General features: G+C 36.0%; 1 long non-coding RNA gene across 1 annotated transcript; it reads left to right on the top strand.

The window, feature by feature from the left end:
• Positions 1 to 318: 318 nt before the first annotated feature.
• Positions 319 to 15,938, top strand: LOC118766467. Its single transcript, XR_005002401.1, has 3 exons — positions 319 to 329; positions 12,354 to 12,358; positions 15,854 to 15,938. It is a non-coding gene; the product is annotated as an uncharacterized LOC118766467 (long non-coding RNA).
• Positions 15,939 to 22,047: the final 6,109 nt, after the last annotated feature.

Below are 22,047 nucleotides of genomic sequence, written 5' to 3'. Positions count from 1 at the left end.
AGATAATTATATGAGGTGTTCTCAAAATGAAGAGATGAGTAATTTAGTTGCCATTTCCATGACTAAAGGCCTTTTGAAGAAGATGAAGATAGTATGGTGCTAATACATTTTCTATCAAAGTGATCGATGAATTTGCCAAAAAGAAATGAAGGATTGAACTAATTTACAAATAAATTTTAAATAGCTCATTATTTGTAGGTTCTATTATTTTCTCAGATTTCTTTTGTAACCAATAATGGTCATCATGGCAGGCCTATCACCAGCATATTGCTAATGAGGGAACATCAAGTCCAGTGGAGAAAAGTATCAAACCCAAATTATGCTCTGTTGTTAGAAGTGCATTTACTTCCCAACCATATGGATCCATGTTCAGTCCCACTGTATGGTACCTTGGCTGACCAAGGTAGATTTGGTGGACAGAAACTGAAAGAAACCCATCATTGTGTGTGTGTCTTTATGTCTGTGTTTGTCTTCCACCACTGCTTGACAACTGGTGCTGGTGTGTTTACATCCCATAATGTAGCGGTTCAACAAAAGAAAAAGACTGATAGAATAAGTACTGGGTTTAAAATAAAGATAAGTACTGGAGTCAGTTCATTTGACTAAAATTCTTCAAAGATGTGCCCTAGCACATGAATGAAACAAGTAAAACTAATAGATAAAAGATATACCTTTGCATACACATCAAATTCCATTCACAAGACATTGGGCCAACTTTCAGCTACAGTAATAGGATACTCACCCAAGGTGCCAGATGGTGAGATCAAATTGCAGTGTTGTGACATAAACTATAACAACATAGCTATGACTATTTTTAGCTAGTAGAGTGACCATCTGTAAGGCTCTCTCACTAGATTTTCCTTTTCTGTTTCAATAATCCAAAGATGCGTTGTAACCCTCAGTTCCAACCTTTTATCATATTACCAGGTTTGGTTTGATGTGTAGTGTAAAATTTTGAAATCCTCGAGTTTTTGACTTCACTTTCACTTTTGTCAGTCAAAATTGAGTGTTTCAGTGATCAAACATTGAAACGATTTAAACTCAAGTGTACACTTACCTTACTTTAATTTATCAGCATTCTTCTTACAAGGAGGAAGCTAGTTTCTAGCAAAAAAAAAAAAAAAAAAGTCTTATTGTTGGAATTAGGATAACAACAACAATAATTGTTACACATTTAACTTTTGGGGTCATACTTATTTTTACTATTTCTCTTGATCTGGAATTTGGTACCTATCTTCTGTTCTTGGGTAGCAAAGGCATGTTCACTACAGGTCCAGGAGAAGCTGCTATTCTTATGATATCTGAGATACCCGTGCATAAATTTCTGTTCATGTAGATTAGTCCTGCTACTCATGGTTCATAAGTACCTATGAAAGAGTTCTTCACCTAATCTCAAGATGGTATTATTTTTACTATTGTGCACACATGTGATAAACTCATTTCTCTCTTTACTTTTCAGTAGAATTAGCCTGAATAATAAAGGCCATTTTGCATCAACTATTAGTCTCTTCCTTCATTCCTCCATTTAACATAGATTTGTCAGTGTCACTGTTGGTGTAGAACTGACCAGTAGTTTCTAATATCTCTCTTCAAGTGTCCAACAAATGTTGGTGCTAGCACAAAAGCATTGTGGGATATGAGTTATTGAATGTAGACAGACCTAACTTCCATACCTTACAAAAGTCTGCTGAATAATTCTTCTGTCACTCTAAGAGCTTTACTCACAGGACCGGTGTATGCATTACTCTCAGGAACCCCAAGGTACTTGTAGCATTTATTATTAGAGATAAGAGAGACAGATAAGCCATTGGTATCCATATTCCTTGTCTGGTCAGCTATCTTATTGCAATTAACTACCAAATATGGGCGCTTATCCTAACTTAGTTCTATCCCCATGTCCCTTGAAAATGTGACCAGTTCTGTTCCTTGGAATTGTGAATAATTTTCAAATACAAGAGTATGGGTAACATTAGTTTTCATCTTTTCTGTAACTCATATCATATAACCTTTGCATTTCCTTGTTGGAGTTGACAAGTGGTTCTCTGTTAGGACGAAAAACATCACAGACAAACAGTCCATAATATTTTATCAATAATATTATTTTGTTAGTGACTATAATAGAAGCTTCAGTTCTTATTGATAGCCCTGTGGATGATCAGCAGCTGACCATGGTAAAGTGTAGTCACTATAGTATCCATGAGTGATGGACATTGATATCTTCATTTAGTTTAGCCATGAGTTATAAAACTTCGTCGGTACTTCTTCGCTTCTTTAAGGATGACTTTGTTGATGAGGATCTTTGGCATAACCCCAAGCTTCTTTCTTCCTGTGCTCATTGGTCACCACATTGTTTGTTTTATAATGGATCTTGAATGAATACATTCAAGCAATCAGTTTACTACTTAAGCTTAGCATTAAAGCATACGATGGGCCTGTTGTTTTTGGCCTTATACATATAACAAATGAATAGAAATAATATTTTTGAAACAAAAAAATTGTTTTTTTTAGAATTTTTGCCGTTTTGGGGTGGGTGGGGTTGACTTATTTATTTCCTGAAACAAGTGGTATTAAAATGTAAAACTTGTAGGAAATACGACCGTATGTGGAGATTGGTGACATAGGTAAGTCACACGGTCGCATCCCTAACGAAATAAGATAAGCCATAATACAATTTATACAATGCAGTGCCAACAGAATATAGTTGAATGACGACAAGCCGTTCCACTGTTTGAGTGATAGATATCATTTTATTTACAATGGTGTTAAGGTTAAAAGGTTGTGAGCGCTAGCAAGTGTTGTGTGTGTGTGTGCATGCAACACGTGTTTGTGTCTGTGTGTTCGTGTGGATGACAGATACAATAAGGATGAATGCGTGTGACACAGAAAGTACAGAGCATAGAGTTAATGATGGAAATTGGTTTACAGTTCATAAGGTACACGATGTGTAAGAGTTCAATATCAAGATGTTGTGTCTCGGGCGGAGACCGGTTGGGCGAATATTGTCGAGCCGCGGTCGTGGTCTCAATCGCCGAGCTGGTTCTCTTAATATAGAATTCTTCAGATGGACTGTTTTACTTGGTGAAGGGATTCACTCTAACAGCGTGGATCTGTGAGGTTGGTGCGTACATGTCTGAAGTGGGCGATGGTGATGGCGACGATGGTAGAGACGACTTGAAGTTGGTACAATGATGGTGACGACGGCGGCGGAGATAGAAGGCGTTCTGTTGCGGGTGTACATTAGCGTCGTCGTGGCTGATCGTCTGTCGCTGGAACTGGAGCATGTTGAGTAGCTCTGTGGTCAGAGGTTAGTCCTTAGAAGGACTAGAACCAAAGACCAAGTATACTGAGAACATTCCTTTATATACAAGTAAGGTGGCTCAACAGAGCCTAGGAGAAGGGACCTTAACCAAAGGCCGTGATTGGTTGGCTTTGGACAGTGGCGCGAAATAAGTAGAGACAACCAATCAATTGAGTGGACACAACAGGAACAGCTCGGCCAAAGATGGCTGTAATCTCAAACGAGATCATTCCTGCCGTGTCTCTCAAACAGTGAGGATATCAGAGACCGCTACAAACTTATTTGAACAAAAGTTAAAAGAAATGCAAAACAAGAGGTTGTAACTTTCATATCTTCCTTAATAGCATTAAACTCTTTCATCTCTTACTTGTCTCAGTCATTGAGTTGCAGCCATGCTGGGGCACTGCTTTGATGGATTTTAGTCAAATGAACATTTTTTTTAAAGCCTGGTGCTTATTCTATTAATCTCTTTACTGAACAATTACATTACGTGAACGTAACCATCCAACAACCAATACAAAGACACACACACACATATATTTATATATGACAGGTTTCATTCTGTTACCAAATCCACTCACAAGGCCTTGGTTGACCTGGGGCTAGAGTAGAAGACACTTGCCTAAGGTGCTACACAGTAGGACTGAACCTGGAACCATTTGGTTGGAAAGCCAACTTCTTACCACATAGCTATGCCTGCGCCTACTACTTGAGTTTTTCAAAGCGAGAATCAAAATCACATCGCTGATATCATTCACAGGGAACTTCACTATGAACTAACTATACACATTCGCAGTAATAATCTCTGTTTTAAGATAATATTGTTTAAAATTATAGTAACATTAAAAGTTAAAATTAGAGTTGCTGAAAATAAATAATGTTCAAGAAGAAAAAGAAACATTATTTAAAATACTAAATATATAGCCTTAAGCATAGATTATTTATCTTTTTGTCATTTCCCACACAGTTCTATTGTATTTAGCGATTTCAGATCAACTAATAGTCGTGGTACTGGAAGCTCAACTTAATTACTGTTTGGACTGAAATAGAGTCATTTTGTATCACCGTAAAAATTGTAATCGTAAAAATGTGAACTCTGTTTGACATCGGATATTGGGTTTGGTACTTCTATAAAATTTCAATTGAAACGTTAAACCACCTGCTCAATCTCAGGTAACAGAGTTGCATTGTATTGTTTAGAAAAGCTTTTATGGTAGACTTGTGGACTGTGCGTGAAGTTTTAACAAGAAGCATAATAAATAAAATAAAACGTATGAAATGAAAACCGCGACAAATTCGGAGCACTCACTACAGAATTACTACAACAATAACAAAAATGTATCTCTGTTGTAAAGAAAGGAATTAACACAAAGTTCATGGCTGACTGCTAGTGAGGTGTATTCTTCGTCGGAGTTGAGTTGCGGAAGAGGTAGGGGATGGTTCAGAGAAGTCAGTCAGTGACTGAAAGGAAGAGGGGGTCTCTTCGTAAATCTGTTAAATACCGAACAAGCCTTGTCTGTGTCACTCCACGTGCTAACAAAATATTGTTAGCTGCTGTTAAAGGTTCACATGACACCTTCTTCTATGTCTTTATTTTATTTATCTTTCTGTCTGCTTCTCGATTTCTTTTGTCCTCTCCTTACCTACGGCTGAGTCAGTTTGTTTGTAGATCTTTTCTTTTGCTTTTCTTTCGTCTTACAAGAAAAATATTCGTGAAAGCGGGATAAAATGGACTGCTGAAAGGTCAGTATGTGAGGCGATTAAGATAAACGGCTGTACGTGTGTGTAACCTTAAATAAAAATATCAATGTCTACAGATCTCTTTTCATACAACCCCATAGTGTTTTAATGTATATTGCTGCACATGTATCACTTCCCTACTTTGCACAAGTTCGACCTATGTGACAGGGTGTCGTAATTGACTGCCTTTATGTCAGTAAGCTAGTTTCCGGTATAGATGTGTGCGGCTAGTTGTTTGATTCCTTTGTAGATAATATAAGAATAAATCAGTTGTGAATGCATCCTGCATATTAATAGCTTTTGCTACCTAATAAAATTATTTCTTCTAGTTTACAAAGTGTCGTCTGTAATAAGCTTGTTTTGATGGGCAAAGACTTGAAATTTCAAGGGTGCAACAGTTCAAGTGGTTTCCAAGAGTTTCTTCCACTAGGGTTCAGAACATCATTATGTTTGTAGACCTTTCTCATACATTAATTCATTTGAACTTTGATGTCATGTCTGAAGTATAGATGAGAAACAATCATTAAAGAGCATTTGGAACTTAGATAAAATTAAAACTTGTAGGAAAGATACAACTGTAAACACGTGGTTTTTACGCCATGAAGTAAATTATTGTTTATGACGAGGTTACCCTTCACTGAGCAAACTAACGATCAAAGGCATTCCAGATATGACTATCCTGTCTATTTAAAGATATCTATGATTTCAGTATCAGATGTATCGTTCTCTTATTTTCCAGTGATGGTAAGATGTAATGTGAGGTAGATTTGGTTGTTATTTCTGACAGGTCGAGTGACGCGTTAGAAGCTCTCTCGTGACTTGAAATAAAATTTGAAGTAAGTTTTTGTTGGTGTAAGTATCTGGTCTTTATTTCCAAATAGAATACCTAGGTCTATATAAACCAAAATGTCGTTCCTCTAAGACAGTAGATGATGATTTATGGAAATTTGGATGCTATTTGTAGTGTGACCTTTGGGTTAGTGTGTTCGGGTCACCATTATAAGGTCGTAGGCTCAGTTCCTGAACGAGCGGCACGCAGTATCTATCTTTAAGCAAGGTGTTGCTTCACTTAGCTGTAAATGAGTACCAGCTGGATGTGGGTACAGCTCTGTCTCCTCAGCTGTCCTAGATGTGCCGCTGAGTTAAGGGGTGATTGCGTCTGTGTCTATTCACAACTACGCAAAACAATTAGCGAAAGTATGATATATGATACTAAGCCACACGCACTCATGAATGACATGCAGCAGGCCGATCAATTACGTAGAGTAAAATAGTTGCATCCAAGGAAACTAGTGGCTTTCGTCACTGTTTACGATTTTATTCCAATTGTTTTTAAATTTGCTTAATGGATAGTTTTGTATACTAATTATGAAAATGAAATTAATTTTTCCTATAAATCCATAATTAAAAAGTTATTAGCTTTTAAAATTTGCAAAATTTGGGTATTTTAGCCAATCAGAAGCGAGTATTTTACATATCACCGTAGCGAAAATTTCTATTTCCATAGTAACCAAAACAAAGAAGCGCCATGTGTTGCACAGCTGATTGCGAAGAACTGTTTCCATAGTAACCAAAAAATACTGCGCATGCGCTCAAGAAGGAGAAGTAGAAACGAGAAAGATATTATATATATATATATATATATATAATTTCAACAATTGAGGGTAAAATTAATTAATTAATTAATCAATTTCACCAAGTATTCAGTATGCAAAGGGACCATTTAAGGCAAATTCAAATTATTACATTATATAAAAGGGCTTAGTAAAATAAATTACTTTGCCGCATACTGAACTCGTTAGAAATAGCAGCTAAAAAGACTATTTCTAACACTTAAAGAAAACCTCTCTCATATAGTGTTTGCTCAATTCAACTCAAGAAAGTATGAGGGTAGAGACATTAAAAAAATCAAATGCAAAGGTTATTTGAGTACGTACGTTTCAAGATTAGCCAAAATCGACCCTTCTCTCATCAGCTCAGAATGCCCTTGTTTGAATTTGAAAACACTGAAAATGGGAGCATACCCTTTCGGCTTGTTATCGCTTCAGAAGATCTGTTCCAAACTAACAGTGACAACAAACTCAAATATGCAAGAGAAAGATTTCTGCTCTCCCCTTTCCACCAGCGTGGGTTAAAATCAGCAAACACTATGCTTTTTTCGGTAAAATCCGAGACAATTAAGTAGAGAGAGATGAATTATAATTTCAACAATTGAGGGTAAAATTAATTAATTAATTAATCAATTTCACCAAGTATTCAGTATGCAAAGGGACCATTTAAGGCAAATTCAAATTATTACATTATATAAAAGGGCTTAGTAAAATAAATTACTTTGCCGCATACTGAACTCGTTAGAAATAGCAGCTAAAAAGACTATTTCTAACACTTAAAGAAAACCTCTCTTTAGGGGAGAGCAGAAATCTTTCTCTTGCATATTTGAGTTTGTTGGCACTGTTAGTTTGGAACAGATCTTCTGAAGCGATAACAAGCCGAAAGGGTATGCTCCCATTTTCAGTGTTTTCAAATTCAAACAAGGGCATTCTGAGCTGATGAGAGAAGGGTCGATTTTGGCTAATCTTGAAACGTACGTACTCAAATAACCTTTGCATTTGATTTTTTTAATGTCTCTACCCTCATACTTTCTTGAGTTGAATTGAGCAAACACTATATGAGAGAGGTTTTCTTTAAGTGTTAGAAATAGTCTTTTTAGCTGCTATTTCTAACGAGTTCAGTATGCGGCAAAGTAATTATTTTACTAAGCCCTTTTATATAATATATATATATATATATATATATATATATATATATATATATAAAAAATCATCATCATTTAACGTCCGTTTTCCATACTGGCGTGGGTTGGACGGTTCTATAGGTGCTGGCCACCTTGAGAGCTGCCCGGAATCTATTTGTTTTGACATGGTCTCTACGGCTGGATGCCCTTCCTAATACCAACCATTTTACAGAGTGTACTGGGTGCTTTTAACGTGGAACCGGCGCGGGTGTTTTTACATGGTACAAGTACCCACGAACCCGCAAATATAGAATCTCTCAGCTCAGAGAGGGATATAAATGACATGCCTGTATGCATGGACCACCACGATTTTACTTAGTTTGGCGTGTCTTCTCAAGCACAGCAAAGCGCCAGAAGTCTCGGTCCTTTGACTTCTCCGCTGTGAGGCCAAACGTTTGAAGACCCTTTCTCATCACTTCGTCCCACGTCCTTCCTAGGTCTAGCCCTTCCACACTTTTCCCTCACAATTAGAGACCGGTAGTTCTTAATGCAGCTCTCCTCATCCATACGTCTCACATGACCACACTGCATTTGATGCCTGTGTGTGTGTGTGTGTGTGGGTGTGGTAACAAGCTTCCCAACCACATGATTCCGTGTTGAGTCCTGCTGCGTAGCACTTTGAGCAAATGTCTCCTACTATAGCCTCAGGCCAACCAAAGACTTGTAAGTGGATATGGTAGACGGAAATCTGAATGAAGCCCGTCGTATGTATGTATGTGTGTGTGTGCCTCACCCAGAGCTTGACAACCGGTGTTGGTGTGTTTACCACTCCGTAACTTAGCGGTTAGGCAAAAAGAGATTTGATAGAATAAATAGCAGGCTTAAGAAAGTACTGGGTTCGATTCATTTGACTAAAATTTCTTCAAGGTGCACAGCCGCAGTTTCACGATTGAAACAAGTAAAAGATAAAAGATGAAATATATATGTATAAATTATTAGCTACAAAAGCAGTATAAATGCTAAACGGTAATCTTTATATCCAACTTAATATGGATGCCTTGTTAGAACGTAATACTGCATTATTAGTCTTGGGTGATCCTCCCGTTGATGACTTTCAGATGAATAAAATTACGTGATATTGGAGCCGCACACTGTTTATTTCGAATAGAATGAAATCACATGATATGGGAATTCGGGTGCCCAACTATGTGTGTGCTTTTATGCACCAAGTGCTTACATGAGAGAATCTGTCAAGGCCAATAACACTGTATTTGGTGTTCCAACAAGATAACCATGTTTAGCTGGACATAAAGATTAACTTATATATATATATATATATATATATATATATATATATATATATTATATATATATATATATATATATATATATATATATATATTGTCTGGGGAGAACCATTCTCTTTTAGTGCCTTATTATTTAACACACTCACCGGTTCGATTTCCACTCATTTACTTATTTTTTTCTAAAACTTTCGTTGCATCTTGCAAACTTTTCAATAGTCGTTGACTCTGTCCGTTATCAGAGCTGCGTTCTTTTTGTTTGTTTGTTTGTGCGCATGTGTATGCGCCAGTATGCATGTGTATGCACATATGTATGTATCTGTTTGTGTGTGTAGGCATATATATATATATATATATATATATATATATGCGTGTGTGTACGTTTGTATGTATGTATATATTCTGCATATTCATTTTTGTGTGTCTGTATGTGTGTGTGTACTTATGCCTCCTTGTGTGTGCATGTTTGAGTGTGTCTATGTGTATGGGTTTGTATGATTATGTACGTACATCTGTTATGTATGGATGTGTCTCCAAATGTGTCCTTGTGTGTGTGTGTATATGAAATGTGCATGTGTGTACATGGTCATGTGTTTCAGTCTTCATTTGTGTATGTATGCTTGTCTGTTCGTATTACCTATGTACCTATCTATTTATTTATTTACATATCCATTCACCTACCTACCTACCTACACACACACACACACACACACACACACACACGTCTACATAACAGCCTACTTACATGACTACCTTCTATGTATATTTCCTGCTTAGTACTGGTGATGTTTCATTTATGATGACGTACTCTTGTGTTTGTCTGAGTGTTGGGTCCTTCGGGTGCTTGGAAAAAATGTCGATGTCAAGTTGACCCAGTGTGCCTCCATGTTGGTCTTTGGCATGATGGTAGAGTATGGAGGACATTTTTTTGTCGTCATATTATCTCAAATGTTCATTTAGTTTGTCCGCAATGCTTCTATATGTCTCACCTATGTTTTTGTCTTTACATGCACCCTCTATGTACTTTATGCTGTATACTACATTTCTAGTCCTACAGTTAGTGCCAGGGTTAATCTTACATACCATGCAGTTATCATTGGTGCATGTGGTATTCTCAAAGGAGTACATCCTACATAGGATGGAGCTCCCTGATGGAGCTCCCTGACTTTTCAACAATCTTAATGTTGGGTTCGGCCTCCTTCAGAGCTTTCCCAAATCTACAGGCTAGTTCTCCATGGGCTGTGGCCTCTACAAACATCACTCTTTGATATTTGTCGGTCTTGTACCACGTGTTCACCTTGTTTATTTTGTCACAAACTCTTTGTATCCTATTCCAGTCTTTACTTCTATATCTAGAGTAGATACCACTGGTTTCATTACATATAATGCTATTAACTTCTTTCTAGCTCCCCTATATACCCGAACCCTATCTTTCTGATCATATCCATAGAATTGCATGCGGTGCATGAAGTTCTGTACATGTTTCTTTGTTATATAGGTTTTGCATAGTGGGGACACGTTATTCATTATCCTAAGTCTGCTATCAGTATGTTGATTTTCATGTAGTGTGACAAGGCTGAGTTCTTGTGAACAACATATTTAGAAGCTATGGGTTTTATGTAATAGGAGTGGAGAAGATGCACCTGTTGTTCACATTCTCTATCTATCTATCTATCTATCTATCTATCTATTATCTATCTATCTATCTATCATCTATCTATCTATCTATCATCTATCTATCTATTATCTATCATCTATCATCTATCTATCTATCTATCTATCTATCTATCTATCTATCTATCTATCTATCTATCTATCTATCTATATTAGACCACCCGTGACCCGTTGGGTCACGGGGAAAGTCTGAGTTTCCCACCAACGGAGTTTTGTTTCGTGGGGTTTGTTTCTTTTCCTGGTTATTTCGCATGCTTTCAACGAATGTGACATCGAAATCACGCATAAACGGCTCCTTTCCCCCAGAAAAAGAAAGATTTGGCTGCTATTTCTTGCACGCCTTGCTACAACGTAACAGGTATTTCGGGTCTTTATTGCAAATAGCTGTTACGTGGTAGTAGGGCGTGCTAGAAATAGTAGCCAAATCTTTGAAGGTGAGATACGTTGAATGCACTCGAAAAAAAACCTATGGAAAAAAAAATTATTTCACACCGAAGTTACGAACTAGTCTTTTACGAAATATTTACCGTATTTTGAAAGTCATTTTCACTTTAAAATACTTTTTAAATATACCAAAAATATTTTTTGTAATGGTATTCACTTGAAAATTTAAAAACCATTAAAATATTGCCTGTTTAAAGAAAGCTAAAATATTAATATTTACTGTACAAACAACTTACATTTTTTAAATCACCTTCACTTAAAAATATTTCTAAATGATTAAAGTATTGCACTTAACAAAAGCGAAAATAGAAACATTTACTGGAAAAAACAAATCGTATTTTTTCGTTATCAAGTCACTGTGTCTAATGGAAAGGTTAGAGTTTTTTCCCTTTTAAGGTTAAGTTATTTTCAGAGAATTTTCCCATTATGCACCGTTTGGGGTATTTATACCACGAAAACCCCTAGTATCTCAATAACCAGTTGTCCGATTTACTCAAAACTTGTTTTATTCCGTTCGTATTCACATTTCAGGGGCAACTTAACCGATAGTATTTTCCCATTATACGCCAGTTTGGCTGGGTAACATTGCAAGCAAGCAAGTTTCAAGCTCACTTTTAATGTATTATTGATAATTTAATATAGATAATATCGATAATGTGGTCGATATTTTCAACCGAGACTTTACAACCGTATCTACTTCTTCAAGTGGTTCAGCTCTGTGTATATAAACATATATTTACTCAATTGTTTTTCTGATTGATCTGACCGTGCCATTTTTATCATTAATAAAACTAGGCTTTTCTGACGACACGGGTAAGCTAGTGTATATATATATATATATATATTATATATATATATATATATTATATATATATATATACACTTTGATAGGTTTAGGCCATTTATATATATATAAGAAGCTTGCTCTTCTTTTGGCGTAGGAGAGGAAACCGCCCTCTCCGAATGGAGCAGCTGTATCGAGATTTTGGACCCCTCTCTGTTAAATTGTTCCACAACTTGCAGCTTAATTATGGCTTTACGGTCAAAGGGGACACGAATGTAATTTTCTTTCTTTTTTTTTTCTCGTTTTTATTCACTTTCTGTATCTAACTTCTCGTGATTTCTCTTGTACCAACGTCCTGTTTTCTAAAGTGAGTAGAGTATGTGCTCAGAGCCTAAAAAATGGTTACCAAACACAAGGTGTGTTATAAAAGTTTGCTTAGATGTGCGTCTCCAATGCCAGAAACTATAAGTAGCTGGTACCGTTGTACTCTGTACATTGAATATTTATCTCTCACTAGATGGAATACTTCTTTTGTTGATCTTAACGGAACATAAACGTGTGTGTGTGTATATATATATATATATATATATATTGCTAGTTCGTGTAACACGACATACAACGATTTCACTTCGGAAGCATTGCACTTCCTGAACCACATAAAACAGCCTGCGTGTCACCTTCGCTGTTTTACACTGCAGTTTTATGCAACGCGTCCATTCTTTTTCTTTCTTCTTTTAAAAATTACATTTTAGCATTTACATGATTGAAATAAATATCTCGTTAAATAACTTTTAAAAACTTACAAGTAGAAGAGTTATCAAATAGGAAACCGAATCATATTCCACTAATATTTTTTCGCAAAAGTTAAAAAGTTGTCGTTTGATCTGCTTCTAAACAGCTACCAAATTTCTCTGAAACAAATAGTGAAGATCAAATCACTTAACCCATTTCATTTTATAAGAAAGACGGAAACTGATAAACTAGTGACGTAACTGCGATGTAGGAGTATGACGCTTTCCTTTCAGTTTCTCGAATGATATGAAGGGAAAATATTGTTTAAGTGTAATTTGGAGGATTTGGAGCCAAAAGTCTACCACCACTAGGCTCATGTTTAATCTATAACAAATTCTAACGAAACATATTTAGTGTGGTTGTTTGTTTTATCTTTTCTATCTGTTTTCGTATCAGGTAGGATGTTAGGTTACATGTGTTGGCAATAACCACACTAAGATTCATTTGAGTTTCCAAATATTTGGATCCTTTCGGTTTGAACGGCAGTTTTTTCAAGCGGTGTCATATGTAATTGTTACCCATAATTATGATCCTAGTATCGGTCTATTGCATTTCAACCTGTTTTAGGGTTAGGGGGAAGGGTATCATTTTTTCTTCACAAATGTAAATAAACCCAATTTTTTTCTTAAACGAGGGACATATTCATACGGCACAGAATGTTTTTTTTACCTCAATAGACGTCAGTGATTGGTTGAAATTGCAGAAATTGAAGAAAAAACAAAACAAACAAATATTTTACAAATTAAAGAATTTTCTCAATAAAGCCAAGAGAAAAAGATGTTTTATAAACACATTCTACCAGTATAGTAAGTTTAAAAATTTTTAGTTACCTAGAAATTGTTAAAAACTGCCGTTCAAACCGAAAAATATTTTCCTAATACCACATTGTATTTATATATGGGCATTTAAAAAATTAATATTGTGTCAGTGGTACCGGGAATATAATAAATATTCGTTAATTGTCACGACTAGTTAAGACCTGTGAATAGAAGAGAAAGATGTTGAGAGACTACCAGATGGGAAAACGACCGACTTATGCAGATCCTGAAGTCGCTCTCTGGTGAGGTTGAATTAACCAGGAGAATAGCCAAAAGTAGTTGAATGTTCTCGCCTTTAAATAACTGTTAACCTGGAAGGTTATGAAACCCGTTTGGCGGAGAAACTTGCACGCTTCCTTTGCAGTCACTGGCTAGGCCATATATAAAACAGTGCGTAAGCGTTAATTCTATTTTTTTTATGCCGACTATTTTTCTTTTGTAGAAATAATTTAGATTGCGATTTAAGACTAGATAAACTTAAGAATTGTGGTTCGAATCTCAACCGGATTCTTCTCTGTTTGATATTTTAAAAAGCAAACTGGATGAGTAAAATTTACTGTATTTGCATTAGGAAAAAATGATGGCCAACATTGCTTACAAAACCAAAGATAAATGCTGAACCAAACACAACTCGATGGTTTTTGGAAAATGATTGTCAAAGCAATCTCTCTTTGTGTTTATTTACTGCTTTTACTTCTTGTTTAGTGATGAATTCACACTGCATTAGTTCTTTAATAAGTTAATCACGCACTTTCATCATGTGCGTGTGTAACGTTTATTTATTTATTAATTTTTAAAAAAATTATTTCAGCTGTGTTAACCATGTCCTTTTCGTCGTCATGATCAGGATCACATCTAAGGCGGCGAGCTGGCTGAATCGTTAGCAGGCCGGGCGAAATGCGTAGCCGTATTTCGTCTGCCGTTACGTTCTGATTTCAAATTCCGCCGAGGTCAACTCTGCCTTTCATCATTTCGGGGTCGATAAATTAAGTACCAGTTATGCACTGGGGTCGATGTAATCGACTTAATCCGTTTGTCTGTCCTTGTTTGTCCTCTCTGTGTTTAGCCCCTTGTGGGTAGTAAAAAAATAGGTATTAGGTCTGCCACTACGTTCTGAGTTCAAATTCTGCTGGGGTCGACTTTGCCTTTAATCTTTTCGGGGTCGATAAATTAAGTACCGGTGAAACACTGGGGTCGATGTATTCGACTATCCTTCTCTCCCAAATTTCAGGCCTTGCGCCTATAGTAAAATGGATTATTAGGATCACATCTAAGGCGGCGAGCTGGGAGAATCGTTAGCATGTCGGACGAAATGCTAAGCGGTATTTCGTCTGCCGCTACGTTCTGAGTTCAAATTCCGCCGGGGTCGACTTTACATTTCAATCTTTCGGAGTCGATAAATTAAGTACCAGTTCCCTCTCTCTAAATTTCAGTCCTTGTGCCTATAGTAGAAAGGATTATTAGGATCACATTTAAGGCAGCAAGCTGGCGGAATCGTATGCACGCCGGACAGAACACTTAGCGGCATTTCGTCAGTCTTCACCTTCTCAGTTCAGATACCGCCGAGGTCGACTTTGTCTTTCATCATTTCAGTGTCGATAAAATAAATACCAGCTGAGCATTGGGGTCGATGTCATCGACTAGCCCTCCTCCCCACTCCCCCGAATTTCCTAGGCTTGTGCCAAAATTTGAAATCATCAATAGGATCATGTGTAAGGCGGCGAGTTGGCTGAGTCGTTATCACGCTGGACAAAAAGCAGAAAGGATTATTAGAATCACACAAGTTGGCGATCTTGACAAAATCGGACAAAATGCATAACGGCGTTTCTTCCCCAGATCTTTACGTTTTAAGTTCAAATTCTGCCGTGGTGGACTTTGCCTTTTTACCCTTTCGAGGTCAATAAAATAAATACTAGTTGAGCAATCAATTCACCTCTCTCCCTAAAACTGCTGGCCTTGTACCAACAATTATTAGCACCATGTCAGGTGGCGAGCTGGTAGAATCATTAGAGCGTTGGAAAAATGCCTAGCGGCATTTCTTTTGGTTCTTTACGTGCTGAGTTCAAATCCTGCCGAGGTCAATTTCGCTTTTCATCCTTCCGGGATTGATAATGTACTAGTCAAATACTGGCTTGTACTATTATATTCCCTGTGATATGTCATATTTCATTGCAAGTATATTCAAAGTCGTCAGGTCAGTCCTCGGCTGTCTTTAAATGACGAACATCTCATGCGTTTGAAAAACGTGACAAGCCATGGCGGCAGTTATTGTAAGGGAGATAATCATTTCTAGATTATTCATGGTGAGGTTAGAAGTTTGAATTTTAAATCGAAGAATAACGAAGATGCGCATCGGTTGTCAAGCAATGTTGGAGGGACAAACACACACACATATTCGACGGGCTTCTTTCAGTTTCCGTCTACCAAGTTCACTCATAAGGCTTTGGTTGGCTCGAAGGCTATAGGAGATGACACTTTCCCAAGGTGCCATGCAGTGGGACTGAACCCGGAACCATTTGGTTGGTAAGGAAGCAAGCTTCACAATCACTCTTGCGCCTATAGCCACTCCTTATTTTTTTATACTCATTACAAAGATCTTAAATTTTAGAGTTACAGGCAGTCATGTATAGTCCCATTTCATCTTTTTTTGAAATCATCTGCATAACATAACCCTAAGCAATTAAATTACGCCGAATTAAACATTTTACGAAACGAGAATGTTTAGATAACACTAATAGAATGTGCATTCTTTTTGTTTTTAAATATCTTCATTGATCGTTAATAGTTCTGTAATTGAGAGAGAAAAAATGGGAAAGTCCGACATATGGATAAATTGTTTCCAGAGATTTCTACCTTGTGAAAGAGTTTTTAATATTTTCCCTATCACTATGAAAGAATTTTACAAGCCGTTTGTACGTAGATAATAGTTTGAAACTGCTATTCCGTACTACTTTATCTTTCGTTATGTTAGAAAAGCCATTTATTTAGACACGTATCGTCGTCAGTTTGTGTGCATATATTTAAAATTCACAGCCAACGTAATTTCAACACATGTTATACCCTGGCGGCAGTTATTATAAGGGAAATAATCATTTCTAAATTAATTATAGCACGGTTTGAGGTTTGAATTTTAAATTGATTACACAGAATCTCTTGGAGAAGTCACATCAGAAGATACAAATGTAAAGGGGAAATACCGAGTATTCTATAAGCATACACTAAGAGTGATAAGAAACGATGGTAGATGACAGTGAGACGCACGAGAGGTTAAGGGGTCTTGTTCAATTTGGCATGAGGAAGAGACTGAATTGTGATTTTAAATTCCCAAAAAATAGTACGTTCTCAGATGTAACTGTGTCATAATCGAGTCACTCCAGGATGACACAAAATCTTATGTAAATCTGCGGCTCCAGAAGACGTTATGGAAAAGTATCATGGATCTTTTCGGTTTGAACGGCATTTTTAAACATAATTTCTAGGTAACTAAAAAATTTTAAACTTCGTATACTGGTAGAATGTGTTTATAAAACATCTTTTTCTTTTGGCTTTATTGAAAAAGTTCTATAGTTTGTAAGATATTTGTTGTTTTTCTCTCTCCAATTTCTGCAATTTCAACCAATCAGTGACGTCTATTGAGTTAAAAAGCATTCTGTGCCGTATGAATATGTCTCTCGTTTAAGAAACAGATTGGATTTATTTACATTTGTGAAGAAAAATAGATACCCTTCCTCCACCCCTAACCCTAAAACAGATTGAAATGCAATAGATCGATTCTAGGATCATAATTATGGGTGACAATTTCACATGACACCGCTAGAAAAAACTGCCGTTCAAACCGAAAAGATCCAGTATCATTAATGTAAATAAGAAAAAGTAAAGAATCGAGAATCATATTGCGCTAAGTTGAGTGCATGCAACCAAAGTACTAAAGAAATTAATTTGCATAAGAAGTTCAGTTGCTTAAAATAATGGAGCATTTAATAATTTAATGTGTAGATACTTTTATCACTAGAGAAAGCAAATTTGTACAGCAAACGACAAATTAAAGGAAACTTTGATGTTGTGTACTCCGTATTCGATGCTTAGGGAGACGTTTTGGGTTGGGTTTTTAAAAAAATATCAGCGCATTATATACAGGCTACTCGGATTTTTCTTACACTGTTTTTCTTACGCTATCAATAATCACTTACACGATTTGATTTATTTTATCTAAATTAAGCTGTTCCAACTTTTGTAGTGTTTGTGAACGACACTGATCCTATTGATTATTTCTCAATTTTTCAGATATTTTACTCTGCAAATTTTGGTATGTTCATGTCGAATAAACTTCATTAAATGTAAAAACATTAATGAAAACTATTCCAGCAATGGTTTTAATATTTTGAAAGCAGCAGGCACGTTCATAAGTTGTATGTTACGTTATCCAGCGCTCCAGGTTGGTTCAGCTTCAGTCTCTTGTCTTAAGGGTTGAAGTTAAATCTTTATTTCGAATTAAAATACTTTTATACGTTACAAAAAAAAATAATTTTTGTTTTTCATTTCTCATATCCTGAATGAAACGGAAGACGCACACAAAGATCCAGATGGTGTCGCTGTTTCGTCATTAGATTACTTAATTCAAATCTTCAGGCAATTTCATGATGAATATGAGGAAATATAGAGTAGGATAAAACTGAAAATATCTAAAAGCTGTGTTGATGTCACGTGCTGAGAAGTTATGAGAAATTAAGAAAAAAAAATTTTTTGTCATGTGTTCTTGACTTTAGAAATGCTGACATGCACCGTTGTGAAATGCAGATTCAATTAGAGGTAAGGTGCAGAATTACACTTGGACTGGAATATTCTGGGTGTCATCAACTCTCGTATTAACACTATAAGACATTTTCATGCAGAATATTTACTTTACATCTAGTTTGGATTCGTATAAAATATTCAGTTATATGATAGCATAAGCTATTGGAATGTCCTTTACGTATCTGAAAAGGAATATTCTTATATAGTCAGTTTCTATCACCCTTTAAATCAAATTTAGTTACCGGGGTAAAATGAGTAATTTCTAATTTCTTTTTATTTTCTCCCTACCTGTTTGAAATTATTACATTGTAAATATTGCATCATCTTTAGGAGTAAGAATTGGTCAGCGTAGTTCTTGTTGTTGAAGTTGACAGAGTTTGCAACAGGAGTGGCTGTGTGGTAAGTAGCTTGCTAACCAACCACATGGTTCCGGGTTCAGTCCCACTGCGTGGCATCTTGGGCAAGTGTCTTCTGCTATAGCCCCGGGCCGACCAATGCCTTGTGAGTGGATTTGGTAGACGGAAACTGAAAGAAGCCTGTCGTGTATATGTATATATATGTATGTGTGTGTGTGCTTGTGTGTCTGTGTTTGTCCCCCTAGCATTACTTGACAGCTGATGCTGGTGTGTTTACGTCCCCGTCACTTAGCTGTTCGGCAAAGGAGACCGATAGAATAAGTACTGGGCTTGCAAAGAATGAGTCCTGGGGTCGATTTGCTCGACTAAAGGCGGTGCTCCAGCATGGCCGCAGTCAAATGACTGAAACAAGTAAAATAGTAAAAGAGTAAGAGAGTCACGTGACAAGGCACTTTTTCAAGAAATTTTTTCTCAACTTTGACCTTAGTTGCTGATAAAATATCTGGATAATTGTTGGTGTTTAACAATCAATATTCTTTTCTCTGTTGGATTCCAAGTCAATTTTTTCCCCACACTAATGTCTAGTTTGATCATTTTCAATTTTCAAAAAATGATGTCTAAAGTGGGATAAAATTAGCCATGACTAATTTCAATAATTTCTTCTCTTTAACTGCACGGTGCAAAAATATATCGGGAAGAGAGCCACTCCAGCAGATCTTGAAGAAGCTATAGAGAATATTTTATGTCGAGTGTTTATTTTATTTAGTCGAGTTTCGTTAATTTCATATCATGTGCTATTTTCCCACGATCCGCTTTCATTTGAGTTCGATCTTCTAAATTTTTGTTGCATTTCTGATCTTTCTGATGTTTAAGGATGATTATTGGTGTGTATGAGTCTGTTTTCAAACCTAATTCTGGAAAATTGAAGAGGCAAATTTACCTTACCTTGGTTAATCCATTTTGCCTTAGCTAAATTCATCTTTTATAAGCTCAAAGTGGACGATGATAATTTTTTTAAAACAGTGTACAGATTATGTTATAATGTTTTTAATGCATTTAGAGAAAATCATTTGCTTAGCTGATATAGTTTTTGTAAGGTTGTGAACATTTGTAAAAAAATGCATTTCTTCTATAAGTCAAAACTGCAATAAAACCTCATTGTGCGCCCTACATGTGTAAAAGTATAATCAATTTCTTGCCATTAGCCACATTGAAAAATGTTGTCCGAAGTATGCAGGAGGTTTGACGTCACTAAAATTGTTTTTAAGATTATGTAATGTAATTGACGTTTGGGAAAAAGTTGCAATACCATGTTTATTTTCAACATGTTTATACTCTTTAATACTAAGTATGATGGCAGACAAAATCTAGTAAAATTTTATTTAACAAAAACATTGACGAGATAAAAGCTGAAATCGTTTGTGCATTATTTGAGTTCCAATGTGTGGAAGAGGGGTGAAACTTATAACAGAAGTTTTAGAGCGACGTGTAAAACTTCACTCTTGAATCATTTCTACATGAAAGTTCTGCTTTGAATAGTTTTTTTCTTCTTTTTGTAAGCTGCCAGTTTATAGAATCCCGTAGAAGCAAATAATGACCAAGAAAAAAAACAAAACAAAACGAAAAAATAAGATACAAGAAAAAAAAAGCAACAAATCCAATGTACATATTTCCACTTGACAATGAGCAGTTAATTCCCCTCCTCCCTAATAGCAATTTAGTATTATCCCGATCCACGGTTTTTCTATGCAAATTTGGAATTCATAATAACTTGAACATTTTCCAGCCCACTGGTGCATTATTTTTTCATCAATTGCTACATCTCATAGGATTGATTGTTTTCAGGGATTGTCAGAAAGTATAAGTATTTAATAGCTAATAAACCTTTCATAACAGGTTTTTAAGAGTATGTTCCCTTAACAACACAAATCATTTGCACACAAAGGTTAAATCAAACAGCATAGGATAAAACGGACAAACTATTTTCTAATTTTAGCTGACAGCATGAAATCCTGTGGTGATTGGGTATGAGAAAACAAACCGAGGAAACTATATGGTACAAGCAATGTTGTTTGCCTTTGTTTGAATTGTCTTACTGAATAATTTACTCATACCAATGATATTTCTATAAAAAAATAAAATAAATAAGAGGAGATGGGATCAGAGAAAACTGAAAGGCTCGCTAAAAAGGAAGGGAGACTAGACTGCACTAAGAAAGGTTTTAAACACGTTACGAAGACAACATGATGTTGACATATGTAAAGCTGGAAACATTTAGTTTTAAATTACCATAATTCACCTTCTTCAGAAAATAATCTTTTCATAAGCATGAAACCTCAGATTCACAGGGGAGAGGATAGTGGGAATTATAATGTTCTTTTCCTTTCCCCCAAACAATTGTGATCAAAGTGAAATGTTAATCAGCACATCATCAATATGTGTATGGAGAGAAGGCATTAAACTATTATTTCATAGTCTTTTATTTTCTATATTTGGGTCTTGAGCAAAGTGTTAAACAAAACAATATGGGAATCCTTTTTACTACTTTCTCCGCTGATATATCGATCCATTTAACCTAATTCTTTCTGTTACAGAAGTCAGCTGGCGTAGATTTCATGTATGTCTACATTTTGATCCACTGTTTGGAAATGAAGCTGATATAAAATCAATACAATATGACATTCCTTTTATGGTAATGTTTATCTATCCATCCATCCATCGTGTGTGTGTGCGCGCGCGTGTTTTATTTGTTTATTAAAATGAACATACACTTAAGATTATTTCTTCTTTTTAATAGATATTTGGTCTTATATTATTTGGGTAAATTTATATAAATATATTTCTGAATTTATTCTGTAAATGCTGGAAATACGCCAAATATTTAATATCTCTTATGTCCTTCCATAAATGTTCCCGCTGGTGGCAGTAGTAGCAGTCTGAATTCTATACATAGTTTGAGCTGCAGCAGAAAAAACTTTGCCAAATATTTGGAGTCAGGTTTCATTTATTTCTGGGGACTCACCCGATTATGATGAAGCAAAGTGGCTACGTGCTTTCACTAAAAAATGGCTTCCACGTCTCTCACCGAAAGCTAAGTAATACCACCCTAACGTATGCATTTCTTCCAGTTTCGAAATAGGCGCTTGTCGGACAACAGCAGCAGCAGCAGCATTTACATTCCTCTGTATTCAGAGTTGATAACGGATGAGGTGGGGTTAGGAAAGAGGAAGAGACTAAGAGAATAAATAGTTTCCGCGGCAACCATCACACTTTAGGTTTCTGAGGGGCGGTGTCTTTTATATTGTGCAA

Source organism: Octopus sinensis, linkage group LG1 (assembly GCF_006345805.1).
Source record: "Octopus sinensis linkage group LG1, ASM634580v1, whole genome shotgun sequence".
Taxonomy (NCBI): domain Eukaryota; kingdom Metazoa; phylum Mollusca; class Cephalopoda; order Octopoda; family Octopodidae; genus Octopus; species Octopus sinensis.
Note: the sequence above shows the minus strand (reverse complement) of the source record. Positions and strands in the feature narration are given on the sequence as shown.